The sequence below is a fragment of the Triturus cristatus genome, chromosome 5_2 (genome assembly GCF_964204655.1).
Source record: "Triturus cristatus chromosome 5_2, aTriCri1.1, whole genome shotgun sequence".
Lineage (NCBI taxonomy): Eukaryota > Metazoa > Chordata > Amphibia > Caudata > Salamandridae > Triturus > Triturus cristatus.
Genome location: NC_140588.1, coordinates 424,040,135 through 424,065,157, shown reverse-complemented (window position 1 = coordinate 424,065,157; position 25,023 = coordinate 424,040,135). Strand labels below are relative to the sequence as shown.

Genomic DNA, 25,023 nt, shown 5'->3' with positions numbered 1-25,023 from the left:
AAGGCACATGGCCTTATCTGGAAGCAGCCCTTTATAAATATGACCTTGGTGATCTATTTATAAAAATTTGCATGGTTTTACATGCTTACCCCACCTCGAAGATCAAAATTAATGGTTCCACCTCAGATTCCTACGTACTTCAACGAAGAACATCAAGCTTCCCCTTGTCGCCACTTTTGTTTTTTTACCTATATACCCACTCCTAATATTGATAAATAAATCCACTGATATTAAAGGCTTCTGTTTCAACTACACTCAATTCAAAACAGCAGAGTACACTAATTTTATATTAATAGATAAATTGGAAATAGCTATTTTAGCTATCGTAGATATCATATTCAATTTTTCTGTTCGGAGTGTATTCGCTAAATAAATATAAAGCTGAAGTACTGCCTTTCAGTTCTCATTGTCATCCATCCTGCATTGGGAAAACGGGTCTACACTGGCAATTAAAATATATTAAATATCAAGGTATCTGCTGCTGCAATGACTTAATACAATCAGTAGTTTATAATGAACAACAAAAAATTGATAAGATCAAAGGCCTGCTGAAAGTTTGATCCCCAAGTATATTTCATAGTGGGGTAGGATAGAAACTTTGAAAATGATGGTTACTTTGATAGTAAGTGTCCCCTCCTGCATGTTACCTGCACGCCTATCCAACTATTTTTTCAGATGTTGACAAAATCTCTTCGAAAATTCCTCCAGAACAATAAGAAGGCCAAAATCCCTTACAAAAAACGTTGTTTCAATTACGGTGAAGGGGGCTGCAAACTTTGGAACTGGTTTGACAACGAGACAATATTTCTTGGCTCTCAAGGTGATCACTAGCTGGTGGATAACATGAATATGCAACCCCCTTGGTTACTTATTCAAAGCCATCTTTGATATCCCTTTTCCATGTTGGCAACACTAACCATCTCGCAATATTAACACTGATAGACATAAAATTGTCTCTGAACATTAATAAGTCTACATTTATATCTCAATGGAACATGAAGCAAACAATGACAATCTCCTTTGCTATTAGACCTTTCTGGGCAGAGAAAGGTATAAAACTCATCAGTGAATTCATGTTCTGAACACATGTCAATTGATGGTCTCAAAGCTAAATACTCATTATTCAACTTAGACTTCTACGACTTCCTGAAAATCTAAGTTAAGACCGTTAATTTAGGTCCGCTCCATGACCCCTGCTCATAAAGCTTTTGTTGTGTTTATATGTGATCGTGCTGCACTGTTATGTGTACGCTTCACATTCCAGTTTGGAATGATGGTGTGGTCACCAGGCAGTTGCTGCAATGAGCTGTTAGAAGGAGGACGTTTGTATGGGTGGTGCTGTACAGAAATAAATACCTGCTTAAAGTAATACTGATGGTTTGCATGTTATTTTACATAGTGGTAACAAGTTTAAGCAGCATCCTGGCAAACCTTCACGCTACGATATTGTCGGTGTTGGATTTTGTTACTGATTCCTGCATTCCTTTCCTATTCTGCCAATAATTATGGGTTAAATGTCTTGCAGTGTCTGGAGACGCCTATCACTTCATCTTTGGGCTGTAAGTTATTTAATTTTGTCAAAAGTGATTGAGAACTTAGGCCTGCTTGAAACTGCCGTTGGTGTCATTGAACTACATGGACCAGGCTTGCCTCCTGTGCTCGTGGTCTATTTGTGCTGTTGGATATTGCCTGTTCGTCTTCGCTCCTGCAACGCAGTGCATTGTTTCCTCTTACTTTTTCTGCTGCTACATCCTTATGTTGCGTAAGTGCGCACCGCCATACTGAATACATTTTTTTATGCAGCCTAGTTTATTTCATGTATCGCGTCTTACGCTACGCCCGCCATCTTGGAAATGTCCTGCTGTTGATTTTTCAGCATCGTATGGAACATCTCAAAAACGTCTGCTGTGCATGTTTATCTTCTGTTTTCTTTTGCAACTTGTGCAGCGTGTGTTTCTTCACAGCTTGCATTCTGAAGGTATTTACATGCATTTTGCAGTGCATTAATTCTTCTCTACTTCATGTCGTATTACAAAAAATTGGAGCAGCGTTTACATCTCCAGTGACTCTGAGGGTAAAAAGTGAACAATGGTTCTGTCTTACAGTGAACTAGTCCCTTTTGCCTCATTGGGGTCTTCCTAGGAGGGTGAAAAACAGAGACTGGATATTGTGTCTCAGTGAACTAGTCCCTCTTACCATTATGTGAGCACAGAATTTTTCCCTGGCCCCTCCACTATCTTTCCGGCCTGCAGGAGATGTTCCATGTATGAAGTGGGCTAAGTGGAAAGCTTTTGTCCTGAATTATATAGATATGGTGGATGAACAAGGTAATATGTCTGCTGAACGAAAAAAATTACTTATTTACATTACGTTGGTCCTAAAGGATTGAAAGCTTTTGATAAAATGGCTGAGGAGATTTGTGGGAAGGGGGATAAAAATGTTTTTGATTGTGCCATTGCAGATTTTGACCGTTATTTCTCTCCTCAGGTTTGCATCGGTATTGTGAGGTACAAATGTTTTCACAGGAAACTGATGAAAGTATTGACATTTATATAGCAGCTCTTTGAAAGGTATCTCTGGATTGTAAATTTGGGTCCCTACAAGAAGATTTAATTAGGGATCAGATGGTGATTTTAGCTATTGTCAGGAAAGCAGAGATGTCAAGTAGAAGTGCTAAGGTTGTGCAAACTGATTCTAATGCTCAACATAAGGAGTATATAGGTAAAGTGACTAACAAATCCCAAAAGAAAAAAGAGGGTTTTCAAAGTTTGGATATCAAGCAACAAGAAAGAGACGGAGAAGCCAAATGAAGGAATTAGATAGTATTTAAGATGTTTTCGGTGTGATAGCAAATTACACTAAGCGAATAGCAAAACCTGTCTAGCCTGGAGCAAAAATTTACCAATTGTAGCATGGTTGGGCATTTTCTAAAGTATATAGGAGGAATAAGAAACAAAAGGTTAAGTGTGTGGATGATGATGATGCAAGTGATTAAGAAACATATACTTTTGACACACACCAGGATGAAAGATTTGTTCAAATATTAAGGATGGAGAAAACAACATTTTGAATGTCGATAACACAATGATTGAGAAAAAACCTTTGTGTGACATGACTATTGGTGGGGTGGATATATATTTTTATTCTGATTCAGGGTCTCCTTATTCTATTATTAATGAGAATGTCTGGAAATGTACACACCTTAGCCATTTTCCTTACTGCGCCTTGAAGCTTCTTTGTTGCCAACCTATTTTTCTTTCCGTCAATTCGAGTCTCCTCCTGCAGTTGTTTAATTGAGTCGAAAATCATTTTTAAAGAGGGTGCAGCCTTCTCATTTTCCCCCTCCCCCTGTCCAGTTTGATCCGGATAGAAGCTCCTGGTAGCCGAGTAATCCCATTTTAAGGCGGGATCCGTGTTTCCTCTGCTTCCTCTATGGAGCCCCTCTCCACTCTTCTCCAAAGATTGGGCATCTCTTTGTTTCTTCATGAGTTTCTTTTTTCTAACAACTGTATCTTTCTGTGGTATATCGGGGCTGGAGGTGGAGCTGGAGAGCTGGATGTTGCTACTATCCTCTGCTTCGGAAGGGCTAAGTTCAGAGCCATCCGTCACCGAAAAGAACTTGTCCCCTAAGTCTAGCGTATCCTCTGGGCCATTGCTAACTACAATCCCCTGTATTAGCATGCTTGTATTCAGCTGGTCCACGGTACCTGCTAGATCTTCCTGCTGAGTTTTTTCCGTTAACAGTAACTGGCCTAAATCTGGGTTTTCTTGTGGGCTATAATTTCCACTATTTTGACTGACCTCAGCGGCAGTATCACCTTGGGGCTCATTCACTGGGGCAGTTGCCGGTTGTGTATCACAGGCGAGGTCTACCGGGTGAGTCTGTATTTGATCTTGCTTAGACTTTTGTATCACCTTTTGCCCGGTTTTCCCCTTTGTAGAGGAGTCAATTTTGGAAGCTGGCGGGGTAGTGGGAAGAAGTCTATAATACTATGTCGCCTCCCCAGGTCCATTAGCCCAGTATTTGATCCTTTAACCCCCTTACCGCCACTGTTTACTTCCCTCATCTTAAGTGCCTCAACCTTTCTTCAAACAATCCTGAGTCACGGTGCCTTTTGCCTGGGCATTATTGCTCGAGCTTGCAGGGCCCGCTATTCTGCCTCCTTTAGATAACGCTATCCCAGCGCTATCCCTATGTTCTGTATTTGCCTGCAAGTCAAGAGCTTACCCTTTTGCTCCTCGGTTTGCCTTTGGGGGCATTTTGTCAGCTTCAATTAGTTTGGTGCTCCGCACCGTCGCAAGCCCCTCGGCCTCTCCAAACGTCTCAGCTTCGGCGTCTCTAGCCCCTCCTCCTCGTCTGCTCTGTAGCGCAATACACCGAAGCTCTCTCAGCCCCGCTCGGGCTGCTTCCAGAACCACAGTCAGGAGCTCCTCCGCCACCGCGAGGGTGTCAAAATCGTCTGTCCCCAGCCGGTAAGTCATGAGGGGGGGTCTTGATCTGTTAATATAGCGGCTTCAGTTGTTCAGCATCCAATTCTCAGCCACAAAGTTTCACAGCAACAAAGGGTGATCAAAGCGGCCATCAGTCAGGCGCCATCTAGCTTCTGACCCAAGCACTCACAGATACAAATGCGAGGCTGACTCATGTGGAAGAACGCACAAGCACACTAGAAGATAATTTGGTTAGAACCCAAGCACAGGCAGAAACATATGATAAGCAGCTTACAGATCGTCAATGAAAAATGGAGGATTTTGAAAATAGGCAAAGGTTCAACAACCTCCGGTTTCTTGGGATTGAAGAAGGTATAGAAGGAGAGGATGTGAGAGCTTATATCTTGAGGTTGATGAAGGCAGCCTTTCCAGAACTCCACCATTGGAACTGGGAGGCAGAGTTACAGCGAGTTCATCGCTTTCCCGTGGTGCTTAGGAAGTCTTCGCAGTCAAGCAGAGACGGATCCGTAATGCCAAGAGCAATCCTAATTTACATTGGAAATTTCCTGCTTCGTGAAGAGGTATACTCCAAGGCTCGCCCTAACTCTAAACGGACTTTTGAGTTTTGGACCTTCTTCACGAAGCAAAGACTATTGCCATGTTCAATGGCCGCCCATTGATTGCTGATGCTGGACCCGTGGTAACTGAGATGCCCCCCTCCCGACGTTCTATTCACTAGACTGTCGCGCCCCTGGGGCTGCCTTCGCCATTACTCAACAAAGGGCGCTCTATTGACTAGACTGTCTGGCCCTTGGCGCCGTGTTCGCCATTACTTAATTAAGGACCCTCCAATTGTCTTCTTGTACCCTTCACGCCGGTTGATTTTTGACGCTGGACCCCCTATGACTGCTATTCTTCCATTCATTAGAATTTCGAAAACACTGTGCCTTGTCCACCCCCATGATTACAAGTAATTGGCATTTTCTGATAGGACATCTCTTAAGCCCTCTCCCTCCCAGGACCTTTGTCATTCTTTAAATAATTTCTTTATTGAGAAGATTGCGGTTATTAATGCCAACATTCCCTCACCCTCCCCCACTTTTGTTGACCCTCAGTGTCCCCCTCCCAAGGGACAACTTGATGCCCTCCCCCTCCTGACAAAAAAATCTCTGATTTCGATAATTCCCCTTGTTAAATCCGGCTCTCCACTAGACACTTGTCCTGCGCACATCCTTCGCCACATCTATACCACTTGTCCAGACCCCTTCCTTCACTTCCTCAACAGTTCTCTTTCCCAGGGGGTTGTAGCCAACTCATTGAAAACAGCTGTTATTGTCCCCATCTTAAAGAAGCCTGGAGCTGACCCTGCGGTCCCCGCCAATTATCGTCCAATCTCCCTCCTACCTTTCTTGGCTAAGGTGCTCGAACGCCATGTTACCAGTTCCCTGAGCACCTTTGTGGAGGAGTATGGGGCATTGGCTCCCCGTCAGGCCAGCTTCCGCCCCGCACACTCTACGGAGTCCGTAGTACTTTCGGTCCTTGACAACCTCAGGGAGGGAATGGACACCAACCAGGCCCAGGCTTTGGTCCTCCTTGATCTCTCAGCCGCCTTTGACACGGTTGATCATACCATCTTGCTTTCCCGTGTCAGGGCGGCGGGGATCGGGGGCACCACCCTGGTGTGGTTATCCTCCTTCCTGAGGGACCGCACCCAGGCTGTTCGCCTGGGTAACTTTTCAGCGGACTTCCGGAAAGTTCAGTGCGGGGTTCCTCAAGGTTCCTCCCTTTCACCTCTTTTGTTTAACCTCTACATTGCTCCTCTTATTTTTTCGTTGCAGCAATTGGAGGTCAGCGTATACAATTACGCGGATGACCTCCAACTTGTTTTCAATCTCTCTTCTTCCTCTGCTTCCATCTTAAATTTCCAGTCTGTCATGACTTTCATCCGGGACTGGATGAACCACAATCACTTGAAACTTAACCCAGACAAGACCGAGTTGGTGTTAACGGGTGGTTCCTCCAGTCCCTGGTCCTCACTTTTTTGCCCCCCCTCCCTTGGCTCTTCCCCGATCCCTTCCACCTCAGTTAAAACTTTAGGTATCAAACTTAATTCTCAGCTCACTCTTCACTCCCAGGTTAGCTCTGTAGTGTCTTCCTCTTTTTTGTCTCTACGCACCATCCGCAAGGTTTCCCGCTTTTTTTCCTTTGATGCTTTAAAACTGATCACCCTGGCGATGGTTATTTCCCGCCTGGATTACGGCAACGCCCTATACGCAGGTATACCTGCATATAGCTTACGGCGCTTACAACTGATCCAGAACCAGGCGGCACGGTTGGTCTTCAATCTTCCAAAATCCCACCACGTAACATCCCTTCTTAAATCCTTACACTGGCTCCCGGTCCGTGAACGTGTCCAGTTTAAGCTTGCTTCTATCATCTTTCAAGCACGACTGGGCACGGCCCGGCCTTTATCTCATCTGAGATCGTCCCCTATGTTCCAACTAGGGAACTACGCTCATCTATGCAATCCCTACTGTCAGTCCCCCGCTTCCGGAGGAAGAAGTGGGGAGGTTCAAAGTTTGCGACCCTTGCCCCTGTCTTGTGGAATTCCTTGCCTTTTGAGCTTAGATCTCTAACCTCCTACCCCCAATTTCGGAAAAACCTCAAAGCCCATCTATTTGCTAAAACCTTTAACTAGATCAATTGTTGCTTCCTCTTCTTATTATCCTCTGTTATTTCTACTCTGGGGATGTTTGACTTGCTGCAGCGCCATGAAACCGCTGGTGAAAGTGCGCTATACAAATACTTTTAAACTCAAACTCAAACTTAATCCTTGTTTCCTTCAGAAATTTCAACCATTACAATTTGTCCTCCCCTGGAATATGACTTTAATTACCTTTTCCAGCACCGTTTGAATTTTGCAACCCAGTCCTGATGATGATCCCAATTCAACCGGATCGAAACGCCGTCGACACCTCAGCTCAATTGATGGCCTTATGGTTCTCTAAAATGAATATGTAATCATTTTTATTGTCACAAATTGAATTAGAACCCTTGAATTTAGTGTTCAACCTTTCACTTCACTTTGCGCCGTCCCCTGCTGTTCGCACCTTGTCACTTGTGTCGCCGTCTCCGTGTCACGTACACTTTAAGCACCAAGTACAAGTTGGGGTTGTCTTTATGTTACATTGAATTTTCGTGCAGTGCTGTTACAACTGTTCCATTATTCCTCTCAATTAAGTTGTTGTATGTCTTTCTGTATTTAATTCATCCAATACAATATATTTTCTCTACAACTTTCTTATTCAGAGTCTTCCTTATCCCAACTGTAATGTTGTATACATGCTTTCCACTTGTCTACATTGAATGATACCAGTTGAGATTACTGGTTGTTCTTTACATTATTACCCCTGTCTCAACGAGGTTTATGGGTTTATGCTCCTGTTGTTTATTATAAGTCACAGGGTTGAGGCTGACACGGTTCATATGTTCGCCTCTTGTCCCATGTTGGATCCTTTGAAAAGGGCGATAGAGCATTTTATGGGACAGGCTCTGAGGATCCAAATAAGTTTAGCCAATGAGCTAATGGTGGAAGAATAAGTGAAAGATGAGTTGGTACAGGATGTTTGGAGATATATAAAAAAAGGTTGGACTATCAAAGGATCTCTAAGATTGTGATGTTTCCGGGAGGTCATAAATTAATTAGCTCATATGAATGGCATATTATGGAGAGGTGATAGGGCGAGTCCCCTCATCAAATTAAGAAAGTTTACTACCATGCAGTGCGATGAAGGACATAGAGGAATTGTAAAAACTAAGCAGTCGGTAAAAAAAGGATTTTAGTGTGTCTAAGCATATTTGTGGATTGTCTGGTCAGGAATTGCGTGACGTGTGCTAATGCTGACAAATCTGAAAAAACTTTAAGGCCCAACATGAGAGAGCCTTGTTATGCAAGGAATCCTTGGGAGACCATTGTAGTGGACATTATGGGTCCCATAGGAGTCAAATCCAGGTATGGATGTTTTTTCTAGGTGGTCTGCAGGTACGATTGTAGACAAAGTGGACACTAATGCTGTTCTAAATTTTCTGGACAGTATATTCACTGACGAAGGTGTTCCTAGCCGTGTTATTACAGACAATGGTGTACAGTTTTTATCAGGAAAGGCTAAAAGTTATTTTAATAGAGTAGGCAAAAAATATTGCACCATGTCTCTTTATAATTAAGGCTTCTGGTTTTCTGTTTTTACTTATTTTTACAACGTGTTTTCTGTATGTATTTATTTTTAAAAGTGGAAAAATGCTGAAAATTGAGCTTTTTGGGACAGCCTTTCCATGCTGTCTTTGAGAAATTCTAGGCAACAGCTGAGCAGATAGACAGCATGGAGAGTTAAAAAAGAGGATGAGATTTCCTTAAATAGACGTATGTAAATATATATTATTAGTATAACACTAATGTGTACTTGTGAGTGTAATGTTTTGTTATACGTGGCTGCTTAATTAGCTTAATTGTGACAGGCATCCATGTAGGAGTTCACATTCAAGTGTTAAATAAATGTGTAAATATACCATTATCCGGCTCCATTTATTCTCAAAACACGAAATAAATATGGATTAATACCAATAAAATGGCAAAAAATAAATATGGATAAATACAGACAGAAATGTTAATAAAATAAATACCATAAATCCGGGAGCCCTAATTATAATCCAAGTGGAAACGCAATGATTGAGCATTTTACAGAATGCTCAAGGGTGCCACCCAAATTGCGGGAATTGAAAAAGATGAATGTAGATTACAAATACATAAGACTGTATTGATTTATCGTACCACTATTAATGAGATGGCTGGTTGCACCCCTTTTGAAATTATGAGGGGGGGGGATACTCCGGACTAAAACAATGTAGAATGGGTTCAGTTGGTGGTGCAAACATCACAGTAGGAATGTTGGTCAAGGTTAAGAAGCCTTGGAGAGTAAGAAAAAGAGACAGTCAATTTTTAGGTCCGTATGAAGTTGTGACTGTTTTGAAGAATGTGGGGAGACTGAGTGACGGAAAGGTATGGAATCTCACTGGAGGATCTGTGCAGGGGAATGGAGAAGAGGTCATTACAGAAGGGAAGAGCATTAGAAAGAAACCTCTTTGAACACATATGCTTTACAGGGAGGGGTGTCAATGTAACCAAGACCTAGTTGAATGCACATTACGTTGTTTTTACGAACTGAAGCAGTTCAGGCCTCCACACCCCAGGTGGCTGCGGTGACGCATTTCTTGTTTGCAGTCCATGTTGAACTTTTGTTCTTTGTTTGGTCCTCTGTTATTTTATGGGGGAACCTAGTATTGGGGAGTTTCTGTGAAGAGGCGTGCTCGGCTTTTCAACAGTTTTTATATACAGGAGTTCGGTTTCCACAGGATACACTGCAATTACACTTTCGACACCGCAATGGCATTACATAATACATACACCTTTTGCACATGGAACGTGAGGGGCTTAGGTTCAATTCATAAAAGACACCGGGTTCTGGCACAACTTACTAGAAGGAAGGTCGCTATAGCCTACTTACAAGAAACTCATCTTAATGCTGGTGAAGCAGCCAAATTGCAGAGGAAATAGAAGAGGCAGCTGTTCGCTACAACATATTCAGCTTTCTCCAGGTGGGCGGTGGCATGGATGCGGAACACTGTCCCTTTCAAGCTCTTAGAGCAAAAAATAGACGTCAACGGTAGATATGTGCTACTTCATGGATTATCGGATGGGACACATGTGGTCATGGGCTGTATATATGCACCGAACGTTGATCAGGATAAATTTCTGACTACACTGGGTGCAGCCTTGACGGACTGGCTGCATAACCATGGGTGATAGGGGGAGACTTCAACGCTGTGTTAGATGTTGACTTAGACAGGTCTCATCCCCCGCTACATGCCACTGAAAGCAAAAAACAAGCGGAGGCGCTTAGCGGCTGGACGGAAGGCTGGGAACTACATGACGCAAAATGAGCAAAACACACAGGGCACAGGGAATACTCCTTTTATTCGCCACCACACGGACTACACACTCGGATAGATCAATCCCTATGTTCCGGCGCCCTTCTGGGGTCCATTACCTCGGTGCTCCATATGGGAAAAACTCTATCAGATCATAACCCTGTGGAATTAACTATGCAGTGGGGTAAGGCTCCAACTCTGATCCCGACTTGGAAACTGCAACCTGAGATGCTGGAGGGTTAGGTCTTCCGCACTACTCTCTCAGAAGCGATCGTAAATTATTTCTCGGAGAATACGGGGTCTGCTAGCTCCCGACAAGTAGAATGGGATGCCTTTAAAACGGTCATCAGGGGGGTGGCAATTAGCACTAAGATAGGAGTGTGACTCGCCCTTATAGAGCGTCTTACAGAGACAGAGGGCAGGTTGGCCACGCTGGATGGGGAGGCTGCCGGGACGAACGACCAATTGACACAATTGTGAGAGGCTATCATTCAATACGCTGAGCTACTTGAAGAGCTACGTGTTGTAGATTACAGGTTATACACGCAAAAACAACATACACAAGCCGACAGGTCAGGGCCACTGCTGGCACGGTTGGTCCAGAACGCCCCCTTGCCCACACCCATATTAGAAATCCGGAACAACATAGATGTGGTGGTAAACACACAATTAGACATCAATACCGTGTTTAAAGACTATTATGAACATCTTTATGGCCCATTGCCCGGTCTTGTTCACACTGACTTTGAATCATTCATTGATGGTATATGCGTCCCCCAACTTATACAAACTCAGCGCGATGACCTACTACGACCAACAACAGGGGCGGAAATATGGCAGGTGATTAACGCATTATCACGTAATAAGACCCCAGGGAATGATGGCCTTCCGGACGAATTTTACGCAATGTATGCCGACTTGCTAACTCCTCATTTGCAATATCTTTATCACAAATTATTGGAGGGAGGCGGGCTCCCTGCTACTACATTGCAGGCATTAGTGGTTTCGCTATTGAAGCCTGGGAGGAATGCTTTGCTTATTTCGAGCTATAGACCATTATCACTCCTCAACACTGACTATAAAATTCTAAGTAAGATATTGGCCAGGCGTCTTAATCAGTTTATTCCCGCGCTGATACATTCAGATCAGTGTGGGTTTGTACCTGGTAGGAGCACAGCACTCAACATCAGACGGATACACCAAGCTATGATAGGCACACACGGTACGGGAACTACAGAAGGCTGCATATCCCTTGATCTGAGGCAGGCGTTTGACTCCCTACGATGGGACTATATGTTCTATGCCCTCGCACGCTTTGGCATACCTGAGGAATACCTAGCATGGGTGCGCTTACTGTACACGAACCCCAAGGCGCGAGCACGCACGGGTCGGCACGTCTCAGGCCAATATATAGTGGCTCGGGGGACAAGACAGGGCTGCCCCTTGTCCCCGTTGTTGTTCATCCTGGCGTTAGAACCACTCCTACACAGACTCTGCACTTTCGAAGGCTGTCGGGGTATAACGCGTGGTCATACGTTCCACACTGTCTCGGCGTATGCGGATGATCTCATTCTTTATATCAAGGATATGGGTGCTGATCCTCATCCCATGCCCTCCATATTTGAGTCAGTCCAAGGTCTCTCTGGCCTGGCTATCAATGCCGCCAAGTCGTACACATATTTTTTTGACAGCAATGAGAGGAGCGGATTTTTTCAGTTCGGTCCCTAGGCCTTCCACATAGCACCAGATACCTTTAAATACTCGGAATACAAATTTATCGCAATAACTCGGACCTTCTAGATGGCAACCTGGGGCGTGCGATTACCGCTCTCAAATCCCAAATTCAGTTCTGGGCCTCACTGCCCCTGTCGGTGGCAGGCAGAGTGGCCACCACAAAAATGGTACTACTGCCGCGGCTCCTTTACTTCTTCGCCAACCTGCCGCTACTTGTCCCCATGAGATCCTTTAAAGTGTTGAATTCTCTGGCGAAGTTGCAACTTCACACGAAGCACAGAGGGATGGGGGTGCCGGATCGGGCGTAGACATATTAGCCTGGCGAAGTTGCAACTTCACACGAAGCACAGTGGGATGGGGGTGCCGGATCTGCGTGCATATTGCTATGCCAACCAGTTGCAGTGGCTGGCATATTGGCTTGCTGGTCGCAATTTGCACGAGCTGGATATGTCATCACGAGATAGGGATAAGGGGATCATCCACAGGCTCTTATTACCACAAACCCCCCCATTGGCATCGACACCCCACTTATTGAAATTAGCTATTACTTATTGGCGGAGTGCGGTGAGATATACTGGTCAGAGAACACCGTATGCCCCCACTATTCCGCTGCTGGATATCCCCACACGTTCGGGAATAACCTCTCATCGTGCCCTACAGGTGTGGACTGAGGCAGGCATCACTACACTAGGAGACTTCTTTACAGAGGGTGTGCTAATGTCACATGAAACGTTTGTACGTGTCCATGGTGCCCCAGATACGCTGTTCCTATTACACGCACATATTTCCAAATATATACGCACCACATGGTCGCCCGAAGATGCTGAACCACCTACGAACACACTGCTTACCATGCAGTACCTGATGGGTAACGGGGCCCGGCTGATAAAATGGCTAGCTCACGGGATTCGAGCCGAGAGAGCGATCTCATTACAGCCGCTACGTGACAAGTGGGAAGGGGACGTGGGCCGTGCATTTACGGTCAAAGAATGGGACACTATACTGGGGTTCCCCAAGAAGGTTTCCCGTAGTCCCAAATTTAAATGTATTCAATTGATGTTGTTACACAGGGCGTACTTGACCCCACGCAGGCTGAGTGTTATGTTTACAGGGGCGAACGATGACTGCCCGCGCTGCCACGCACCCAATGCGGGATTGGTACACATGGTATGGGCTTGCCCTAGACTGGGACATTACTGGTCGACGGTGTGCAAAATATTGACGGCAGTGACCCCAGTGCGCCGGAATGACACCTTGGAATACTGCATACTGGGCCTGGGACCTCGTGAAAAGAAGGGCAACCCTGCCTCACGTTTTGCTAACCTTGCGCTCCTTCTAGCCAAAAGAGCCATAACCACATGATGGAACGCCACTAGAGCCCCGTCCTTACAGGAATGGCACAACGAAATGTTGAAATGGGGCAGGGTAGAGGGCATTGAATTGAAAAGGGAGGAATATAGAGGTCTAAGGAAAACATCGATTTCGCTGAACTGGTATGCAATGCTAGAAGAATACGCTGCGATAGATATTTTGTCCTACTAGGATATGTTGGGGATGTTGCAGGGGGGTCTGATCTGCGGATATGGGACACTTGGGCTCTTTATGTTGCATGTGCGCTACGCTAGGTATGTTAACAGGACTGTATAGTTCAAGTACGACGGACTTTGAAACCAAGTTGTACACACCTGTGGATATGGATGATATGCCAATGCCATTGTTGGATAATGTGGTCTGGGCACGCGGGGAGGGAGGGGAGGTGGGATGATTGTTTTTTGTTAAGATGTTTTACCTACATTACATCCAGATAGATTTAACAAATTGCCATTCATTTCGCCACACTTTTGTTGTACACGGGAATACTGAGAATGACATGTTTTGATATGATGTTAGAGACTTTATAATGATACCTGCTCATTGTATGTTGCCATTTGAAGACGATTATGGATGTCTGACATTGTTCAAGTATATTATCCTATACTGGTTGTAACCATGTCATATTATGCCATGTGTTTATATGTCCTTACATATCGCTTTATGATGACTGACTCACTGCTCTGTAAAATCAATAAAAACAAATAAAAAAAAAAGAAAGAAACCTCTTTGGGTGTCTGATCATGCCATTTAGTACTGTGTTGTGTTGACCTGGTCCTCATGCAATTTTGCTGTTTTTTGCATTGTTTGTCCAACACTTGTACTTCTTTTGAATTGCTCAAACCTTGTACTTCTTTTGCATTTAGTGTTCCTGTGCTGTTATGATTTTATCAATTATTAAAATTCATTACTTTTGTATATTTTATAAGGATTGAGGATGTGTTTTGTTTATATGTGCTCTCCCTGCTCTGTTACGGTGTACGCTCTACATTCCAATTTGAAATGATGGAGTGGTCACCAGGCAGTTGCTGCAACGAGGCAGGAGAAGGAGGACGTTTGCACGGGTGGTGCTGTGAAGAAATAATTACTTGCTTAAAGTATTACTGATGGTATGCGTATTACTTTACAGGCTTCTTAACTATTAGCTTATCGCAAGTCTCTGTCTACAATATATGATCATATATAAATTCCTGAGCAACTGTAAAAACAAATTCCCAGGCTTCACCCCGCTTTCAGCTTCAAAATAGTTTCATAATATAGGAAGGAACTCCCCCCGCCTGTCAACAGATACTTGCAGCAAAATCTACTCTCAATCACTTTAGAAGTAATTAATACCCTCGCTTGCTAAAACCAAACTCTTTTCGACTCAGCTACTTTAATGGACTTCGGATATAATCTTTAAACTAACATTTTTAGACTCAAATATATTTTGGCCCTATAAAGGTTCTCGACATGAACTTCAACACGTTATTCAGGTGTAAATGGCTTACCCCCTACTGGGACGAAATCACAACCCATCTCATTAAAATCTTCAATACTACAATTGTCTTAAACGTTTCCACAATAATACTCGGCCCACAGGCAGCACCAAATACATTTTCGTTGGAGACCCTGACCTTGAACTCTTTGACCTCTTAATACCAATAGTGATTAAAGTAATTCTACTAGAATGAAAATCTGCCAATTGTGTCTCATTCCATGCAGGATGATCCTGGGTTAAATTCCTCAGAAGCACGTACAACTCACAGGCAATGATTCCGGGGAACCCTAAGTTATCACAGGAAATATGGAACTCAGTCAAAATCATTATATGAAGTTCACCCCCTGATCAGGTCCAGTCCCCCACAAACCTATACTAACCTGGTGTTACACTTTTTTAACTCCATGCTTCCATCCCGACCACATGGCACACTCTCACCCTTCCTCGCTAGTTTGTAATCCCGGTGTCTCTCCTTAATATCTCTCTTCTTTCTCATCCCCTCCCCTACATTTCCTTCATCACAGAGATACTTATAAGCAATTACTGAAATAATTTCTGCCATCTAAATATGCTCATTTTGCTAACATTCTGCAACAACTGATGCATGCTGCCTCTTTTATTTAACTCATTAGATTCCTAAAGCATTATTCGGAATAACTTTGTAGCTTGTAGTTTCATACTTGTACCTTCAGCTCTAACAGGTGTTATCAATGTTTAAATAATAATTTTATGAAATGTAATACAATTTTATGAAATTTACAACTAGTAAAAATAGATACAGTTGTCCCATGCCTTTTGCCTGAATATGCGTGTCTACATCTGTCCTCACAGATGTTCTGCATCAATGCTGAGCATGCATTTTATCTGGCTTTATAGGAAAATTGAAGTAGCTCGGTGGGTGGAGCTCAAATCGCAGGGATGTAGTTATCACTGGTGGAGTAGGTGCAGTTGCACTGGTGCCCAGGAGAGCTAGGAACCCATATTACTGTATCGTATTACCCAACTAGCTGACAGTGGAGCCAATTTGCTTTGCTCCTACCGTAGCACACGGCTCCCCTGCAAAGCCTCTCTCACAGTGGGATTAAAGTGAGGCCATTTAGAAGGGCCAGGATTTTGCCTCAGTGAACGAGGGAACTTCCTGCTGATTTAATGAAGTTCAAATCCTTCCAGCTGCAGTTAAATGAAAGCTGGATACGACAATGTAAAACACACATGTTGAACTTGAGCGCAGGATGAGTAGCAGTAAATGACAGATAAAACATCCAGGCAGAAGAACGTATGCTTTATAGGAACTATATCTATGCTCAAGCTATAGGCATTGTAGTAAACTGGATAGGTGAAGTCTTGGCTGCAGTGCTGCCAGACCAATACATGGTACATGATTCTAGTTCACCTTATACAAGACACTAAAATCAGGTGCTACAGTCTTATCTGCACAGTTCAAACAAATGAAGAATACATCACCCAGAATGTATTGATTAGTTGAATGAAAGACCAGGACCGAAAACATGTTGTCCTGCTGACACCTCTCCTTAATCTGAAACAGACCACACTCAATAATTTCGATGAAATCAGTAGCATGACAACAAATGTCAGGGTGAAGCAAATCCAAATGTAGCCAGGTTTGTTCCGAGATTTAGTTAATCCACAGCAGTGGAGAGCACCACTAAGGAACTTCTTCCCTGCAGTGGCCAACCATATGACTTTCAAGAGGACATAGGGGGTATGGTTTCATTAATACCGGAGAAAGAGTGGGAATTGTACTTTACAAACATTTTTAACCCTAAGGGTATCACTAATCAGGACATAAGCCTCGACGTTTCATTTAATCAAGCCACTGCACACAATTTGAGCTCCTCCATAGCAGTGAGCGAGGTCGCGGATGCCCTTAAAAAAGCCATACAACTCAAAGCCGCAGGGCCGGATGGGGTACCCCTCGATTTATTTAAGAGTAACATTAAACTCTGGGCACCCCTCTTGACAAATGTTTTCAGAGCGGCCATATGTGACCTCATTCCTAGTTCATGGAAAGAGGCAATAGTGTATTGTATAAAAAGGGTAACAAGGATGACCCGGCCTGTTACAGGCCCATCTCTTTGATTGATGCCACAGTGAAGGTGATGAGAAGGGTCATCCTGGCGCGTCTTGAGACATGGGCTGATTCATCTGGGCTCATGTCTCAAACCCAATATGGATTCAGAAGATGCAAGGGGACAAATGAACAGTGCCTCAACGTGACCCTGATTATGGGCAAGTACATGAAGGCGGGGAAGGGGTCAATCCACCTTGCCTTCATGGACTTGTCCTGCATGTTTGATACAGTTAAGGGGGAAAAATTGTGGTCAATGATGGATGAAATGGGTTTCGAGGAGCCCCTAGTTACCCTCCTCCGTAGGTTGCATGCTTCCATCTCGGTAGCCATATGTTTTGGCCCAGGAGGTGAGAGGACAGGTCCCATAGTTTCCACAGAGGGAGTACGACAAGGGTGCATATTGGCACCCTTTCTCTTCCTCATGTACACAAATGGTCTGGAAGCTGCCCTCAGAGAACAGAATTTAGATTTCCCGAAAATTGGTGGCAACCCGATATCGTTGTCATATGCAGACGACACGGTTTTAATGGCTTTAACCGCAAATAGTTTACTGAAGTCCCTGAATACCTTTACTGATTTTATGTTAGACTTGGACCTAAAAGTTAATTTTACAAAATCTTATATTATGGTTTGCTGTCCACGCCACACCAAATCAAGGAAATTTATCCTAAAGGGCAAGCAAATTGAAAAGGTTTCTAATTTTAACTATCTGGGGAATGTTTTTAATAATAAATTGAATTGGGACCCCCTTATCATTTCCAGGGTGATGAACACCAACCGTGCTGTGGAAGGACTTTTCCGCTTCGCTCGTAAGTTAGGCCATAAACCTGTAGCAGAAATTATCACCCTATACAAAGCAAAATGTTTGTTGATTGCTAACTACGGGGCGGGAGTATGGGGAGTTCATAAAGGTAACCATTTGCAAATACTAGAAAATAAGTTCATAAAAAGACTGTTGATGCTCCCAAAATGTGCTCCCACAGCATTCTGCCATTCTGAGGTAGGGATGGGCTTTATTGAAGAACTGATTCATATTGCCCCTTTAAGTTTATGAGCCAAAGTCTGGCAGTCGGAAGATTTAAAACTCACAAGGGCGATTATCAAGGATTGCATGGCCCTGGATAATGCCAAGGCCATTCCCTGGCTTAGATATGTGAAAGGTACATTTAACGAAATAGGTCTAGGACACTATTATGATAATCCTTGTTGCATTGACAGAAATATGAAATCGATCATAAAAAATGCCTACTTTGCTGAGCTGAATAACCGGGAACAGCATTCAGGTGTGCACCCCCATACAGACTGACACCTTTCTCACCATCAACAATTTTACCTGTCTTTTACCATGAACTCTCACTATAGATTTTTATTGACTAGGTTTCGGCTTTGCACATTGCACTTTTTGGTGGCCTTCCCCAAACAGGCCGGCTGGTGCAATAATTTTACTCCTTGCCCTTGTGATGGCTCAACTCACCAAAGCACTCTGCACTTTATTCTCTTCTGCCCACTGTACCATGAGCCACGGTCACGGTTCCTTAACCCTTTTTTAAGAAAATTCCACCCTCGCAATTTCAACCTCCTGTGTTCATTGTCCTCTGAAGCTATTTGCTCTGCAGTATTACATTTTATTAGATCTGCATTTCTAATAAGGAAACGATACGAATTGTAAATTAAATGGCTGTTTGTCCTTTTAGCAATTTGATTTTTAACTTTTTGAACAAGAAGACTTTTTAGAGCTTTTGAGTCAAATGTTATATGGTGGACATGTAAATTGTATCGATTCTATATGTATGTATGAATGTTATACTTTTATGGTCAATTTTATTGAACCAAATAAAGTTATTCTTGACTTGACTTGACTATCAATCTTTTTTTTATGCAAACAGTCAAACATTTACTTTCCTAAAAATAGTCTACAACCAGGCACAAATTAGTTGTATGGAAATAAATATAGGGGCTCCATGCTTTCTGAGAAGCCAATGCGAAAACAGTGCTCTGCCTCGATGCTACCTCATGCCTCTTTCTTCAATCACCATACGCTTCATGTCTATCTATTTATGGGTTAAAGTGTGACTGTGAAAAATATGTCTTGGCCCCAAAAGATAAGTGTCAGTGCCCACCACCTGCAGCCATCGCCACAAAATAAGCACTACATCTTGACAGTATTTAATTACTTCTGAAGGAAGACCAGTGTCTCATAATTGTGTTAATTTATGTGTCTTTAAGATCGAATTGTAATGGAAATTTCGACATATTAGTTATACTTTCTCTGCACTGCTTTGTAAATTATGCTTCAATTCAAGGAATTACGGGTAAGTACATTTTAGGAGATAAGGACAAAACACAGTTGACCTGCAAGGATGTGGTTATTTTCATTTTAAGAAAAAACTGACCTTTTTAAATCTTTTGTTTTATTTTTTAAAACCAAATCAACTCCATGTTCCATATTTTTGCAGTTTTTCTAGGGGACAGGTCAACAGAAATCAATGAAGCTCGTGCACTTTACAATCAACACCTAATGGGAAAGCCGTTTACGTGTCCACCAACATATGATCAAATTGTTGAGGTTGAGAAAGCAAACAGGCAAAAAATTCCAAAAAATATAAAAGCGCTGCACTAGTTTCTTACAAAGTCAGTTCTAATGGGTTTAAAATTGTAGCTCAAAATCCCCAAATTGTGCACCTTCACATAGGAAATAATGACAACGCAAATGCAGATATTAAAAAAGAGAAACAACAAAAGTAGTAGAAATTGATCAACACCTACTGAACAATTTAGTAATTATAGCACGCCTCTGATATTTATTTTAAAACTATGATATGTGTTTAAAGCAACTGCTGATTATGCACCAACAGTAAGAAAACCAGTTCATTTCCAACTGCTTCAGTGTGTTTCTGTCAAGTGCCAGTTCACACATTGCAAAATTAACATACTACAAAATAGATTTCTTAAAAGATTTGGTGGCTCGCCAGTGCTGAGAACAAGATCCTGCAGAGATAAGAAATATAAGCAAGAAGATGTGACAAACCGATGCTCAGCACTTCTTGTCAACTTCCTTCACTTAAACCAAGAAAAGAAAAACACCGTATAAGCAAAATATTTAAACAAATAAAAATTCTCTGAAAGTCAACTTTGTTCAGACATGTTTTCACATAGCTGTGAGTCCTCTAGTGTCATGTTATCACAGAAGGAGAAGCATGCATTATCAGATAAGTGGCCAATGCAGAAGGTTAATTCAAAGCCAAAGATATTATGTATATTCCACAATCTTTGGTAAACCTGGCATGGTCATCCACAACCTGCCTACATTAGCGTTTTGGTTTGGACTTTAAATGTTGTCTCCCTAATATTAGTGGACCAGGGCTACCTCTCTCAGAACCTCTCGTAATTCTCACGCCCCACAAACTTAAATTTGTACAGTTAGGCTTGTCAGTATGGTGCCACAGGACTGCCTTGTAGGAGGGCATGTGTGGACCTGTTGAATGGGCACCCAATCTGCATGCTGAAACCTGTAGAAGTTCACCATGCAGATTACGCCAAACTGAATTCTGTGACCCTAGAGTTAGGACAGTGAGACCGGAGCATACAAAGCATAGGAAGAAAAAGACAAGTGAAAACCACCAAACCCTCTGCGGGCAGTGTGGTTTATCAGGCCATAGCCACAGAACGATTAACGAAAGAGTATTGAGAGTCAAGTACAGAAAGAGGCAAAAAAAGGCAGAAGGTAATCATCCTGAACTCTCAGCATGTTAAAGTGTGCCAGGTAATTTAAACATGTCTGGGGGCTACACCAAGGGAATATTTTAGTGGATGGGTCAGAGGGGCATATGTCTACATGTGAGCTGGAGCCAAATATGGTCGTAGGTAGAGTTGCCTTGTGTTATCTTAAACAAACTGCCAAGCACGTTAAGAGTTTACCATAAGTCAGAGGTATGAAGGCAGCACACTCCTTGTGAAGTTGGTCAGCGTGTTACACAGCGCTGTGCTCAGCACGTAGTTGAGCGCTCTGACTGCACAGACCGCAGAGGGGTGCTCTGCAAGTTGCATGGAGTGCTAAGAATCAAGTGTGGCAAATGAGCAGCAGAATATAATGCTGGCCGAAAGAATTGGGCTTCTTCCTCAAATGAATAATTGATGCCAGGCATTTCAGGAAGGAGAAGTGGGAAAGCCTTATAACCACCCTTTTCAACATAATGGTCTGTTCAGAGAAGCTCACCCTAGATTCCCACTTAAAGATGGAAAAAGCATTTTTCCTGTGATGTCAGTTCCTCTTTAAATAATACATAAGGAGGTTTCTACAAGTGATACAAGTGATGAATACCCCGCAACACATTTGCTCCCTTATTTTTTGTCACATTCATCATACACTTGCTACTATTTTTGTTCCTGATTTTTTAACTTTTGTAGCAGGGATTGTGCCTGATTCTTCTTGGTTGGCTGAATGATTGAATGAATTACAATTTGTATAGCACAATTAATTAAAATCATTCGCAATGTTCCATGAATAGTAAAATCAAGAGAATACCAGTAAAATTTGTAATTCCTTTGAACTCACCCCTTGACAACCTACAATTAAAAATGGTGTCGCAGGACAGTCAATAAAAAGGTAATAGCAGTAATTCCTTATGTTTAATTTGCCTATTGTATCATACCTAAGCAATCTAGACACAGAAAGTGCAAATGTACTTGTTTAAAATATTAAGGTGAGTGTTAAAATGCAGATTAAAAACTGCCTGAAAACATCTTCGCCACACCAGTCACTCATGATGTGAGAGCTGTTTTTTGCCCTTTGTTTGTCTGGGCCACAGTCAAGACCTCGTGCCCTGCTTGTCTGAGCAGCTTGACGTGTGCCTCTGCCATGTATTTGGCCAGTTCAGATGGTGCGGAACATGAGAACAGCGCGGAAACTGCTTTTTTGCATGTCCGCACACCTTTTGACAGAAGCATGCGTTTTAACAGCTTACGACGTGGCTCTAGCAGACCTGGGCAGCAGCATACCAGATGGAGTAAAGACTCCTCTCTAAATTGGTAAAGTCTGCATTTTGTTATATGTGTCAGAGATTTCTAGCCAGGATTTAGCTTTTTTATTGGCAGGGGCACCAACCTGGTCCCTTTGAATGACTTTTATACACTTCCGTCCCGTCACTTGGTTCAGGTATGGCTGTGTTCTATTTTCCTCATATGATGAGATTAGACCAGGCTGTCCTCCCTTGGCCAGATAATTAAGTTTGTCTGCTTCCTGTGATAGATGGTAAATTTGCTTGTTTATGGCATTCTTGATTGTAGCATAGCTCATCTTGTCTGAGAACCAGTTGTCCGTTGCCAAGCCGAGTACAGTCACAGCTTTTTGCATATAGCTGTTCCACGGCTTGGCCGGTCCTTCGTATATTGGTTTCAGCAATTTTTTTTAAAGTTCCTGTAGGTGTTTTGAGGACTTGATAATAGTATTTCACCGGTGTAATTTTGCTGGACAAGCCCAAACTCCAGGCGAATCAGTGTGTTCCTGTAACTTAAAAATGCGTTTGTACACCTGACACTGGGACTTTTCAAGCAAGCTATCCATTTGACCCGGGAACGCTTGTTGTGCATAGCCTGCTATTGCTAATATTTTACTTTGTGTCACCCTTCTGATTGGCAACGTGGTTGGGGTGCACAGCTTCCCATGTAGTTTGAATAGGGCATAGATTGTTGATTTTACCATTATCACTTAGACAAGCCCCGAGGAAATTGTATGTTTTTGTGGTGCTAATTATCTGAGCGCCCAATCGCCATCCAAGTAAGCCCTTTTTTGCAAAATGTCCAAAGGCAATCACTTCTGTCTTATTTGGGTTAACAGCCAATTTTTTACTTTCGTTGTAAGTGTTGAGAGCGTTTAGTCCGCTTTGTAGTCTGGTTGTAGTATGATCTAATATTACTAAATTGTCAACATACTGTAGTAGATGAATTCTGTTTGGGCCAATTTTCGGGATAGCGAGGTTTGCATTTTGCAGTCTCTTCCCCAAATCTGCGGTGTATAAATTGAAGAGAGTTGGGGCCGGTCAGTGTAACATTGTTTTGTGATCGTTTCCCTTGCTAATTTAATTCTTACCCAGGTTTGACTGCATAAGGAAATTACTGCATTTAAGAGGCCTTCCGATATGTTCCATTTCCTTAACTTGCTCCACAACTAGTTACGGGAGACCCCATTGAATGCTGACAAATAGTCGACAAAGCAGGCGAACACATGCTTTCTACTTTTGAAGTTTGCTTGATTGGCTATGTAAGCTTGTGCAGTTATGTTGTCAATTGTTGACTCGCCTTTACGAAACCCCGTTTGGTATAGGGAAAATATCTCTTTATTTTGTATTTTTTTTTAGTTTTATAGCACAAACTAGACCTGAAGGTATCAGAGTGCTTTACATGAGCACCAGTTACGTTACAGACGGACACATTCATTTTTGTTGTTAGGCACAGGGAGATTAAGTGATTTGCCCAGAATCACAGAATGTTGGGTATCCCTGCCGAGATTCAAACCCGGTTCCCCACCTCCGAGGTCAACTGTCCCAGCTGTTAGGGCACATTCTATCCCCGATCCATCTGTTCAGTTCTACTAATAAGGTGCTAGTATATGCTTTCCCTTCTATGTCAAGAAGGGCGATCAATGTATAGTTTTTCAGATCCACAATGTCTCTTTTCTTAAATATTGGCTGTAGCACAGAGCCTCTTCGTGACTCCGGGACATCGGCTAGCAGCCTGCATTCTGTGGACAGGGTAGAAAGAACTACACCCCAATATGTCGGGTCTTCCTTGAACATTGCACCTGGAAGACCATTGGGGCCAGGTACTCCGTCCCTTCTTACCTTTTTTCTTACCTTCTTGACAGCTGATGTTTCTTGGTCTTTCCTTCCCTCTTCTCCCCAGAGGATGCAGTTGCTTTCTACTCCATCAACTAGGGGTTCTTTTGGGTTAGCCTGTTCGGACCATGTTTGGTTTTCTGTATAGATTTTGGCTACATGACATAGCCATGCGTCAGTGGTGATGGAGTTGCACCTGACGATTTTGTAATTTTCTAGATGAGCAACATGTTCCCGGAACTGCTTGTGTTTGTGGCGCTTAGTTAATGTGTGGACCTCCTCAATGTATTTCTGTTTTAGTTTCCATATGAGATGTTTTCGATCTAGGTGAAGTTCTATCCACTTTTGCCTTGACTCTGATGTTCCGTTTTTTTGGTGCATCCTTTTTGCCCATCTGAACTTGCATGTGGACTCCCTCAATAATTTGTTATGTTGCCAGTCTTGTTTTGTTATTGGACCATGGTTCCGTGTACTTTTACTTGCTCCATCCTGGAGGGTTGTGTGTAGATCCGCTATCCAATTGCCCCAGTTTCTTATGATGTGTCTACAAGTTATAGGATTGTCAGTGCCTTTTTGTGAATTTTTCCATTCTGTTAGCTTGACCGTGGTTTCTTCATTCCATCTGATCCTTCGGATTAACGAGTATTCTTTGGTTCCTCAAGTGCAACTGAGGCATCCATTTTGTTTGCATTGTTTCCCCTGTAAACTTAACTCCGCTTTCAGCATTGTGTGATCACTAATTTCTAGTTGAGTTATTTCAAAGTGCTCCATACGGTTAGTGAGATTACTAACAAGAAATATGTAGTCAATTGTTGTGCATTTGTTAAATGAATGAAAATGTGGCAGGTTCGATTTTTGGCTCTTGGCAAATGCCTCCGCAGAAGTGAGGCTGTAATTTTGTAGAAAGCTGTTAAAAGTTTTTTCTGACAGTGTGCAACTCCCTGTTCTGCTTTGGTCTGCCCCCAGGTGATGGAGATTAAAGTCCCCAACGATCACTGTGGAAGTAGATGGATGCGTACACAAAATTTCCTCTAGTGTGAGAATCATAGTTCTAGTTGCCTCCAACTTTGCTTGGCCCTGGGGATTGAAATACACGT

The 25,023-nt window shown here is 42.9% G+C and overlaps 1 protein-coding gene across 3 annotated transcripts in view; it reads right to left on the bottom strand.

Moving 5' to 3' along the window:
* Nucleotides 1–25,023, bottom strand: part of FYCO1 (FYVE and coiled-coil domain autophagy adaptor 1) — a 785,579-nt gene that overhangs the window by 350,841 nt on the left and 409,715 nt on the right. The gene's annotated exons all lie outside the window — the stretch shown is intronic.